General features: G+C 38.2%; 1 protein-coding gene across 1 annotated transcript in view; it reads right to left on the bottom strand.

Moving 5' to 3' along the window:
• CEP83 (centrosomal protein 83) overlaps nucleotides 1-12,429 on the bottom strand; it is a 117,367-nt gene extending 104,938 nt beyond the window's left edge. The window contains exon 1 of the mRNA XM_061204249.1: nucleotides 11,979-12,429. The gene's annotated coding sequence lies outside the window, so the exon portion shown is untranslated. The remainder of the gene's footprint in view (nucleotides 1-11,978) is intronic.
• Between the last annotated feature and the right edge of the window lie 373 nt (nucleotides 12,430-12,802).

The following is a 12,802-nucleotide window of genomic DNA, read 5'->3' as shown; positions in this document are numbered from 1 at the left end:
AAAAACTTAAGCGGGGTTCAACAGTAGACCTGAGATGACAGAAGGCAGAAGCAATGAACCTGAAGATAGATTAGGAGAAAGTATCCACTCTGAAGAACAGAGAAAAAAAAAAAAAGATTGACGAGAAATGAATTGAACTTCAGCAATCTGAAACACAATACAAAGTGTATCAACATACATGTAATGAGAGTTCCAGAAGAAGAAAAAAGAGAGACAAACACATAAAAGACCTTGAAAAATTAATGGCTGAAAACATCCCAAATTTAAAATATTATCTATCCAAGAAGCCCAGAAAATCCAACACAGAGATCAACACTAAGACACACCACAGTCAAAAGGCTAATAGACAAAGATAAAGAAAAAATCTTAAAAGGAGCAAGAGAAAAATGACTCATCAGATATAGGAGAACAATAATATGATTAACAGGTGGCATCTCATCAGAAACAATGAGTCCAGGGAGGGAAAAATGGAATTTAAAACAAACAAACAAAAAAACTCTCAAATAAAAATTCTATATTCAACAAAATGGTTCTTCAAAAATGACAGTGAGGGCTTCCCTGGTGGCGCAGTGGTTGAGAATCTGCCTGCCAATGCAGGGGACACGGGTTCGAGCCCTGGTCTGGGAAGATCCCACATGCCGCGGAGCAACTAAGCCCGTGAGCCACAATTACTGAGCCTGCGCGTCTGGAGCCTGTGCTCCGCAACAAGAGAGGCCGCGATAGTGAGAGGCCCGCGCACCGCGATGAAGAGTGGCCCCCACTTGCCGCAACTAGAGAAAGCCCTCGCACAGAAACGAAGACCCAACACAGCCATAAATAAATTAATTAATTTAAAAAAAAAATGACGGCGAATTAAAGATATTTCCAGGTAAAGACTGAGAAAACTTGTTGCTGTCAGAAATGTCTGACGTGAAATACTTAAGGAAGATTTTCTGGCTGAAAAAAAATCACCAGAAAGTAACAAATCCACTTTTATTTTAAAAGAAATAAAACATGCTGGAAATTGTAATTATATAGGTAAATGCAAAAAAAATAAAAAATAAAAAACCTCTAAAAATATAATCGCTCTCATTTCATTTCTTTTAAACAAATAAGATTATATAAAGTATTAATTAAAATACTGTGTTGTTGGGGTTTTAATATGCATGCACAAAAAAGGAAGAGGAAGGACTTCCCTGGTGGTCCAGTGGTTAACATTCTATGCTTCCACTGCGGGGGGCGTGGGTTCAGCCCCTGGTTGGGAAAGTTCCACACGCCATGGTGCGGGCCAAAAAAAAAAAAAAGGAAGAGATAAAAAGACCTATACTGGAGCAAAGTTTCTATAATTTACCAGAATTAATTTAGTACTATTCTGAAGAAGACTGTAATAGGTTAAAACACATATTATAATCCCTAAAGCAACCACAATGAAAATAACATAATATAGTAAAAGAAATCAACAGAGGAATTAGAATGGCACAATTAAGATAAATGATAGAACACTCTACCCAAAGACTGCAGAATTCACATTCTTTTCAAACACACATGGAACATACGCCATCATATACTATATGTTGGGCCATAAGTCTCAATAAATTTAAAAAAATGAAATCATTAAAGTAAGTTATCTGATCATGATGGATTTAGAGATCCACAATAGAAAGATATCTGGGAACACTCACAAATATTGGTAAATTCAACAACACACTTCTAAATACCCATGGATCAAAGAAATTACAAGAAAAATTTTCAAAATATATTTTGAATTGAAGTAAAACAAAAAAACAGCATATCAAAATGTACAAAATGCAGTTAAAGCAGTGCCTAGAGGGAAATTTACAGCTTTAAACACATATCAGGAAAGAAGAAAGGTTTCAATAGTCTAGGTTTCCACCTTAGAAAACTAGGAGGGAAAAAAGAGCACACTAAGCCCAAAGCAAGGAGAAGAAAGAAAAAAAAAATATCAGAGTGGAAATCAATGAAACAGGAAAAAAAAATCAATGAAAGGTTGATTCTTTGAAAAGATAAGCAAAGTTGACAAACAGCTAGATTCACCAAGAAAATAACAGAAAAGATATAAACTGCCAAAATAAAGAATGAAAGAGGGAACATCATTACCAACCTTACAGTAATTTAAAGGACTTTTAAAAAATATGAACTTTATATCAACAACAACTTAGGCAATTTATATGAACTGGACTAATTCCTGGAAACAAAAGTATCAAAAAATAAAATAAAATAAAGAAAATCTGAATAGAAATATAACAAGTGAGGAAACCAAATTCGTGATTTAAAACCTTGCTACAAAGAAAAGCCCAGGTTCCCACAGTTTCACTAATAAATGTCATCAAATAATTAGAGAAGTAATAGCAATCCTTTGGAAACTACTTCAAAAAAAACAAAAGGGGAAACGCCATGCAACTCCTTCTATGAGGCCAATGTTGCCCTGATACCAAAGCTAGACAAAGGCATCATGAGAAATGAAACCAACAGACTAAAATCCCTCATGAACATAGACACAGAATTTCTTAACAAAATTTAGGAAAACTAACCTCAGCAATATATAAAAGATTATATAGCATGAGTAAATGAAATTGATCCTGGGAATATGGGCTTAAGCTCTGAAAGTCAATTAATGTAATATACCATATTAACAGAATAAAGGATAAAAACCATATGATCATCTCATTGGGTGCAGAGGAAAATCTGACAAAATCCAACACCCATTCATGCCTAAAAACTCTCAACAAATTATGAACAGAAGGAAACTTCCTCAACCTAATAAAGAGAAATCTACAGAAAATGTACAGGTAACATCACACTTAATAGTGAAAATCTGCGTACCTTTCCCCCAAGACCAGGAACACTCTCAACACTTCTATTCATCCTCTCACTGGAGAGTCTAGCCCATACAATAAGGCAAAAACAAATGACAAAATGTAGTAACATTCAGATTGGAAAAAAAGTAGAAATGTTTTATTCACAGACATGATCACCTATGTAGAAACAATATATAAAAGTTGATTGTATTTTTATGTACTAACAATGAACAACCTAAAAATCAAACTACGAAAACTCCATTCTCATTAGAATCAAAAAACTATCAAATTCTTAGGAATAAATTTAATATAAGTACAAGACTTATATATAGAAAATTTTAAAACAGCGTTGAGAGAAATTAAGATCTAAATAATTGGGAGGCATTACATGTTCATGAATTGGAAGACCCAATTTTAAGTTACCAATTCTTCCCACGTTGATCTATAGATTCAATGCAAATTCTATCAAATCCCAGCTAATTTTTTTTGTAGAAATTGACAAGCTGATCCTAAATTTCATATGTAAATAGAAAGGATCTAGAATCACTTTTGAAAGAGTCAGGGGATTTACACTACCCATTTTGAAACTCAGTATATAACACTACAGGAATCTAGACAGTGTGGTACTGGAGTTAAGTACAGGAGTATACATAGAACATAATTAAGACTAGAAATAAACTCATTATAAGCAACTGATTTTTTACCAAGGTACCAATACAATCCAAGGTGGAAAAGAATAGCCGTTTTAACAAATAGTGTTAGGACAAGTTGGCATCCACGTGGCATGAAAATAAAAAAGAATTTAGACCTTATCTTATACCATACACAAAATTTATTTCAATATGGATCCTAAATCTAAATGAAGGAGCTAAAAAAAAAAAAAAAAAAACCAGGAGAAATCTTTGTGACCTTGAATTAGGCAAAAAGTTCTGAAACACAAAATCAAAAGTATAAGCCATAAAACTAAAAAATGATAAACTTCATTGAAAACTTTGCACTTCAAGGACACCATTAAGAATAAAAAAAAAACAAGCCACAAACTGGCAGAAAATCTTTGTAAATCTGATAAAAGATCTTTGTCAGGAATATATAAAAAACTTTTACAACCCAATAAGGAAAAAAAAAAAACAGCTAAAAAAATGAGCAAACGACTTGAATAGATGTTCCACCAAAGAAGACTTAATAAATGGCTAATAAGCACATGAAAAACTCAACATCATTTGTATTTAGGGAAATGTAAATTAAAATCACAAGGCTCTACTACTCACCCAATGGAAGGGCTATAATCAAAAAGGCAGATGATACCAAGTGCTGATGAGACTGTGGAGAAACTGGAACCCTTGTACATTTTTGACTGGAATGTAATTGGTCACTTTTGAAAACAATTTGGCAGTTTCTTAAAAGATTAAAAACTAATTCTGAACTGTTGTTAGAACACTTCTGTAGAGTTTTCCTCACATCAACTAATTCTCCAACTCTCCTCCATACACCAACTTGAGTGTCCTACATTTTTTTTTTTTTTTTTTAATATTTATTTAGTTTGGCTGCACTGCGTCTTAGTTGCGGCACATGGGATCTTCGTTGCGGCACGCGGACTTCTTGGTTGCGGCATGCATGTGGGATCTAGTTCCCCGACCAGGGATCGAACCCAGGCCCCCTGCACTGGGAGCACGGAGTCTTACCCACTGGACCACCAGGGAAGTCCCCAGTAGTCATTCAATTTAATTCAGTTCTGACACTACCCAGAAGTATTGCAGACCCCACAGTTTAAGGGCTCAGTTTCACAAGACTGCTCCCATTTCAGACACCAGTCACAAGTCCCAGGTTGCCACCTACACTTCTGACCAACCAGCTGTAAGTCAGGGGTTCCACGACCCTCTCCTCAGGTTTTATAATTTGCTAAAACGGCTCACAGAACTCAAAACACCTTACTATTACTGCTTTGTTATAAAGGATACAACTCAGGAGCAGCCTAATGCAAGGGTTGCATGGTGCAAGGTATGGGGAAAGAGACACAGAGCTTCTACCCTCTGGGAATGCCACTCTTTCAACACCGGTATTCATCAATTCAGAAGCTCTTGGAATTGCACTGTTCAAGAGTTTTTATAGTAGTCTCCATTCCCTCTTCCCAGAGGTTAGTGGGTAAGGTTGAAAATTCCAACCATCTCATTACTTGGTCTTTCTGGTGACCTGTCCCTTCTGAGGTGATCTAGGGATCCCTTCTAAATCACCACATTAGCATAAACTTAGGTGTGATCAAAAGGGGCTCATTATGAATAACAAAAGATATTCCTTATCACTCAGGAAATTCCAAGGGTTTTAGAAGCTCTGTGTCAGCAATCAGGGACAAAGACCAAATATACCCTACAACTTACCATACGACTCAGCAATTCCACTCCAAGGAATCTACCCAAGAGAAATGAAACTATATGTTCACACAAACACTTATGCAAATCTTCATGGCAGCATTATTCATAATAGCCAAAAAGTGGAAACAATCCAAAATGTCCATCAACTGATAAATGGATAAATAAAATGCGACGTATCTATACAAGAGAATACTATTCAGCAATAAAAAAGAACAAAATACTGACACATGCTACACAGATGAACCTCAAAAATATTAACTGAAAGAAGCCAGATGCAAAAGACTAGTATACATATTTTTTATTCCATTTATATGAAATGTCCAGAAAAGACAAATGTATAGAGACAGAAAGCAGCTAAATGGTTTGCTGGGACTAGGTTGGGAGGTGGACTGACTGCAAACATGCTTGGGAGAAACTGGGGAGGTTTAATGAAAATGTTCTGAAACTGTCTTGTGATGATGACTGTATAACTCTATAAATGTACTAAAGATCACTGAATTGTATGCTCACAATTGGGTAGAGAAGTTCTCTCTTCTGAACTTTAGAAAATGTGATGATTGGACTGCTGTAATCAAGCCTAAGCTCAAATAGCCAAGCAAACAGAAAGAATCCAGGTTCTTAATGATGTCACTGAGCCACTGATTGATAATCCTAGAACCACCTATCTGCAGACTTCTTATACATGAGTCAATAAAATTTCCTTAAGGTTAAAAATAAAAGGATATGAAAGTTCTGAGGGATACAAGAATATGTTCATTTCATTATAGAAAATTTGGAATTATCATCTGTATAGAAAGGCATCAAGGAAAAGGCAGGAATTCTGGTGGATCTTGAAGGATAAAAGATTATGATGAGGGGTACAGGGGTGGGGAGAAGAGGCAAAAAAGAAAGGTGTTTAGAAGAGTCTAACAGTGGAATGGATAAAAATTAACATTTAACAAGTGCCCACTATAATTGAGTCAGGCATTACAACATGTATCTTTTTATCCATATGACTCATGTGGGAAAAAAAAAAGTATCATTTTACATATGAAGACATTGAGGACCCTAAAATTAAGTAATTTTTCCAAAAAGCCAAGCAGCTAGTAAAGTGGTTGAGCCAAGATTTTAATCTTCAATCTCAGGATTCAGGCTCCAAAACATATACTTTTTCCTCTATGTTATGATGCTAACCAAAGACTTAAGCCATCCCCATTCGCAAGTTCAGATCTTTGTAGAAAGCATCTTTGCAAAGATGGGTTTACATTTATAGTGCTACACAATGTTTCTTGAGTAGCAACTTTCATTTAATCAGTATACTAAATGTGACATTCATTCCTCCCTTGGCTTCCAAAACTCTACCCTTCTCTGGTTTTCCTCCCTATTCTATTTCTCCCCCTCCTTATTACATGCTGATGTTCACCAGCTCTTGTCTACACCCAGGGTCTTAACTACCACTACGGCTGACGACTTCTGACTCTGTCTCTCCAATTCAGAGAAACTCCCCAGTTTTCCTTGACGGATTAACTCCCTCCAGGCCAGGTTGAATACTTCTCTGTACACTCTCAAATCACCCTTACCTAATTCTAATGAGGCATTCCTCAGTCATAATGTATCATGTCTGCAGTTCTAAGTCAGATGTCCTCCCTACATGCCCCCAGAACACACCCTTATTTATTTTTATAGCACTTCCCAGGTTATATTACAAATAATGACTTAATCCATTTCTCCTACCAAACACGCTGCTTGAGACTTGGCACTATGTCTTATTCACAATCTAGTACCTAGCACAGTGCAAGACACATAAAGGGCACTCAAACATTGACTAAACAAATGAATAGAAGAAATAAAATTTGCTTTAAATTGGAAGGATACAGTTTCTCAAAGAAATCTTCAGGAATTTATTTTTTGAAATGGGAAAATAGGCCAAGAAAGGTTAAGTGACTAACTTAGTCAAGCCATGGTCACCTGAGTCATAATTCTCTTCCCACAAAATCATGGTGCCTATTAATTCATGCTTACTAATCTATGCTCTCTATGAACGTCCGGAAGTAATATAAAAATGTTACCTAGAGAAGAACCATTTCAACTTTATCCACTCCAGCTCTGGCTGGCTGTATCAGTTGTGGAGAACTCTGATGTTAATTATTACTTAACAGTTTTTCTATCCAGAATAGACTAATCTTTAATTGAACCAGTCTTTTCACATGTCCTTCACACACCATAATTCAATATATATTTATCATGCATCTCTAGGAGGAAAACATGAAAGTTATAATTTGTCAGTACTCAAAAAATATATACTTAATTATATCATACGCAATTTCAGTTTAACAATACCTCAAATGTCTGCCTTAATGTGATTCAGTTGAGAAAGACAGACTGAATGTGAACACTAGAGATACACGCTGCAACTTCATTGGGAAAATCCCTGGAGTCCAATGTTACTGTTGCCAATGGTTGCTATGCTATACTGCGCAACAACTCAGAAGCTGAGACTGCCAGCTCACTAAGAAACTACTGAATCGAACCAAGATTTATAAATGTACTCTGAGACTCAACTTTTTTATACCTTTAACTGAAGTAACTGTTTGTCATAAGCATCAGATACAGTATTTACAACAAGACTATAAAAATTACCTAGAATTTATTTAAGGACATATTTTGAGAGTGATAAGCACTTTCCAGAAGAGAATGGTTCGGTTTAGGTTCCTTCTAACTCCATGAATTTTAACCCAAAAGTGATTTGAAGTTACAATATACAGAAAACAAATAACTGGACACTTCATGACTTTAATTTCTTTCTTCCTGGATTATATCTCAAACTTAAAAAAAAAAAAAAATAGTGCTAGACTACAGAGTCTGTGATCCTTCCATGACCCAGAGAGGCACTCCTGACAGAAAAATATAAAACTTAAGAGAATTGCTAATTTATGAGGGCCAAATAAAAGTACTGATATAATTTCATAAATTAAGTCTTTACTAGGTAAAAAGTAAAATGGAAAAGGGCAAAATGGGGAAATAGGAAGAGAGGAATGGAAGGAGACAGGGAGGAGGAAAGAAAGGAAAGAGTGGGGGAAGTATTTTTTTTAAACCCAGATTCTACTAAGGAAGAACCAGGAAACTGACCAAACTCTCAAGCCCACTAGGTAACAGTGCTAGCATTCCTGAGGGAGTCCTTATTGCTGATGTGGTCACGGGAAATTCTCAACTATTCACCACTTTCTAGGAACAGAAACTTTACCTCTAATTCCAGTGAATCCCATCTCTTTAATCCCCTTTCTTATGGTTGACAGTTGCCCTTCCTCCCTCAGTTACTCTCAAAAGATTTTCTTTTAGTTGCACTACACTATGGGAGGAACGAAAAAAGTAGAAATATACATTCCTTATCTCTAATAAACATTCATTCAGCAACTTCTATTTGGAAGAGATTAAAGATACAGCTCACTGAGATCTGATGTCCTGTGCCTGAAGAGCTTACAATCTAGTTAGGAAGATAAGACATACGTAGAAATGATAAAACAATACAATATAAAGTATCAAATGGTAGGACTGACAAATACACTCTACAGGATTTCAGAGGTGGAGTTTAGGACACGTTACCCCCAAATCTGCCGCTTTGGTATACTGATGGAGTTAAAGGCACTTGAGAAACAGTAGATACAAGAGGAGCACTCTGACCCTCCTTTTTCTTCCAGAAAGCAGGAGATAAAACTCCCATGTGAAAGGTGCCATCCCTGTACCAGGAGGACGAAAGACATTCTTATCGCCAGAGACGGGGAATCAAAGCCGAGAAATGTGTACAAACTTGTTAAACTAACCCTTATCTTCCTAGTCATTTCTCCACAATTTACTCCTCCTAGCCCAAAACTCTGTCTTGTCAATGTTTCACAAACTTGTTCTTTGTCTGAAAGATATAGACTGTCTCCAACTTAGGACTTTTTCGACTTCACAATAGTGTGAAAACAATTCACATTCAGTAGAAACCATACTTCAAATTTTTAATTTTGATCTTTTCCCAGCCTAGCGATATGCAGTACAATACTCTCTCATGATTCTGGGTGGCAGCAGGAGCAGCGAGCTGCAGCTCCCAGCAATCAAGAGGGTAAACAACCGATACACTTACAACTATTCTGGACCCATACAACCATTCTGTTTTTCACTTTCAGTACAGTATTCAATAAGTTACATGAGATAATCAACACTTTATTATAAAATAGGCTGTATGGTAGATGATTTTGCCCAACTGTAGGCTGATATAGGTGCTCTGAGCATGTTTAAGGTAGGCTAGACTAAGCTATGATGTTGAGTAGGTTGGGTAGGTTAGGTATATTAAACCCATCAACTTATGATAGGGGAGGTAACCCCACTGTAAGTCGAGGAAGACCTGTAAAAGCTTTCTGCTCTGGTCTTCATTCTCCATGTACATGTAAAAAAATTTTGAAACTTGTATGCTTTTCTCCTGTTAATCTCTATCAATTTAATTCTTAGGCCCAGCCACAGACCCTAACAGGGTAGAGAATTTTTCCTCCCCTGCAGAGTTGAACTTTATAGAAAGGGTACAATTCAGATTTTAGGAAAGAAGGAAAGAAATCAGGCAGTGACATGAAGACTGGTAAGGAAAGCAAAAAGCACATAGTAGGTTTAGAGGATGGTGAAGAAACCAGTCTGGTCAGAGTATAGCTTTTCTATAAAGAACATAAACTTGAAAAGGCAGAGTGTGATGAGATTTTGAAGAGTTCAGATTAAGAAATGTGAACTTCAGTCAGCAGGAAAGAGTACTTCTGGAAAATTTTTACACAGATACATATAAACATTCCCTAAAAGTACACACAGATTAGACAACTTGAGAAAATTACTTGCTGAACCTAATACATTATGTATGACAAAGTTAAAATAAAACTCATTTTCTTTAGGCAGAGAGAGTACCTAGAAAACACACATACACAAAAAAAATTCTGACCATTCACTAATCTGTTAAGATTTCATTCTTCTAAGCTTCTTGAATTAGAACTTCCCATGACAAAATGCTGACTTCTGATTACTAAGGATTTTATCACACAACGTGCATGAATCATTCTTGATTTTTCTTCTTTGCTTGTCTTTCCCATTCTTGAATATTTCATTACTTCAACATCAGCATGCAGGAAAAAGAGGGAAAGGACTAAAACGAAATCTACGGATTTTTAAAATACAGTCAGGGCATGATGTAAAGAATATAAAACGTCAAGTTCCAATTCCCATTACTAATAGTTTGATTTCAAAGAAGTCATTCAGTCTCACGGTGTCTCAAATGTTCTCACCTACTTTCTTACATACTTGAAAGGTTACTGTATTCAAAATATCACAAAAAAGTGGTCTAAAAACTAACTACCAAAAAAAAAAAAAAACTAACTACCAGCATAACTCATTTTATTGTGCTTCACTTTATTGCACTTCAGACACTGCATTTTTTTACATATTGTAGGTTTGTTGCAACCCTGCATTGTCAAATGATGGTTAGCACTTTTTAGCAATACAGTATTTTTTTAATTAAGGTATGTACATTTTTTAGACACAATGCACATTGCACACTTAAGAGACTACAGTATAGCATAAACATAACTTTTATATGCACTGGAAAGCAAAAACAAAAAATTCATGTGACTCGCTTTACTGTAGTGGTCTGGAACCAAACCCACAATATCTCCAAGGTATGCCTTTACTTGCCATACAAATTATATCATTAAGGGTTCAATGAGTGGAGCAAGAGTGAGATTACTGGCTAAACCAAGGTTTAAAAACCACCTGTGAGCAATAAGTTCTCTCAATGCTCTATGTTACCCTAAATTGGTATTACCCTACTAGTTGATAAAATTCCTAAATATAACCACACTTCACCTGGTTAGAAAATACTCAAAGGAAGGGGAACACCTGACATACTATGTCCCCAAAAACCAAAGGGTACCTCAAATCCATTTTTAATTCTCTGTAGAGTCCTATATGACTCTGAAATGTAAAGCATTCTAATAATTCTAAACAAAATGCGTTTGAAATCACAGCTCAGTACAAAAGGTATGAACTGTAACCACCTACAGGCTAAACTATGAATTTAGAGAACTCTGAATCCGGATAATTGTAGCACAGATACATTTAATTATATTCTAGTTGAATATTAGACTTGTTTACAGAGATGTTGCTTGGTAACAAAAGCAGTGCTTTAACAACCCACTCAGTTTTAGATCTACTCAAGTATTTTATGCTCATAGTCTGAACACATTATGAACTGTATACTACTGATATGAGAAACTAAGGACAAGTTTCTTGTTATCCTAGACATCTTCGAGATTTTACTGAATATAGTTTCATCGTTACAACTAATGTGACCAAAGGCTTTTAAAATACTTGACAATGGGCATTTTTAAGAGCTAAGTACCCATTTTTTTGACCAAAGTTGGACACTAAGGATACATCAAAATGTCCATTAGAGCCCAGCATGCACTCACATATTCTAACGTTATCTTTGTAATGACAGCCAACATCACTGTTAGAATTGTCTTCAGGGTCAACGAAAATGGCAGCTTATTTTTTTTCACAAATGAAACTGGAGGTACCAACACGTTTAGCCAGCTTTTAAACTGAGGCTACCCAAGCACCACTCTGGAGTTCATCAAAAAGCCCCATAAAGAGTTTCACGTGCATTTAATCGGCTACAGAACATTCTCCCAGCCTACTTTTCTAACACCCGCTCCACTTGCTTTACGGGAAAAATAACAAAAGAAGAATTCAAGGGCAAGTTGTGAAGAAAAAAGCCATGAGCATTCCAAACCACGGACAAGACAGCGTTACGCACCAGACTCACACTCGGACCTTGCAACGTGCGCACAGAAAACTTATCAGTGACCGGTGTTCCGGCCGCACTCGCCAGGTGGACACCTCCACTGCTCCAGCCACGGACGCCTACGGCACTCTTCCCGCCGGGGCACTGGGCCCACGGGAGACGGTGCCGCACGCGGGGTGCAGGCCCAGCCCGTCACGCCTGGCGAGGTCTCCGCGGCCGCTCGCGGCGCAGGCTGAAGAGCAGGAGCCGGAGGGCCGAGCGCGCCCCTCGGGCTCCCGACCCCTGGAAATGTGGGGTATCCCGAGAGAGCTCCGAAGGCGGAAAGGGCGGCGGCGGCAATGGAGAAAAACCCCGCTCCTCCTCGGTGGACTGGCTTTCTCTGGGGTTTGGGGCCGGAGCCGAAGTCCGACTGGGAAGCCACCGCCAGTCCACCGCCCGCCACCCTTCAAACCCCGCGGTGCGGGCTGAGTCCCGAGACCTAAGGGCGCGCGAAGCAGGAAGTCCCGCCCCCACGCCAACGTCACCGACGCCGCGGACGCCGGCCGCGGCCAGAGGCAGTTAGAGGAAGGCGGCGAGTGAGTCGAGCTTGGGTTAGCGGCCAAGGACGGCGGGAACGGCGGGGCCAGGGCGGCGCTCCGAGAGGCCTCTGGGGGCCGCGGAGATCCCTAGAGCCGAAGGGAACGCACAGTCCGGGGCCAGGCACTTGCCTCAGGGAGCCAGAGTGACGCGCGCAGTTGAGCGGGAAGCCGCTCTCCCTCGCCTCCTCCCCACGCAACGTCTCGGCGGTTTCCCCCAGTTTCGCGCTTCTCCTGCGCTCTGCTGGCTCTTCCGACACT

The sequence above is a fragment of the Eubalaena glacialis genome, chromosome 11, assembly GCF_028564815.1.
Source record: "Eubalaena glacialis isolate mEubGla1 chromosome 11, mEubGla1.1.hap2.+ XY, whole genome shotgun sequence".
NCBI classification, from domain to species: Eukaryota; Metazoa; Chordata; class Mammalia; order Artiodactyla; family Balaenidae; genus Eubalaena; species Eubalaena glacialis.
Note: the sequence above shows the minus strand (reverse complement) of the source record. Positions and strands in the feature narration are given on the sequence as shown.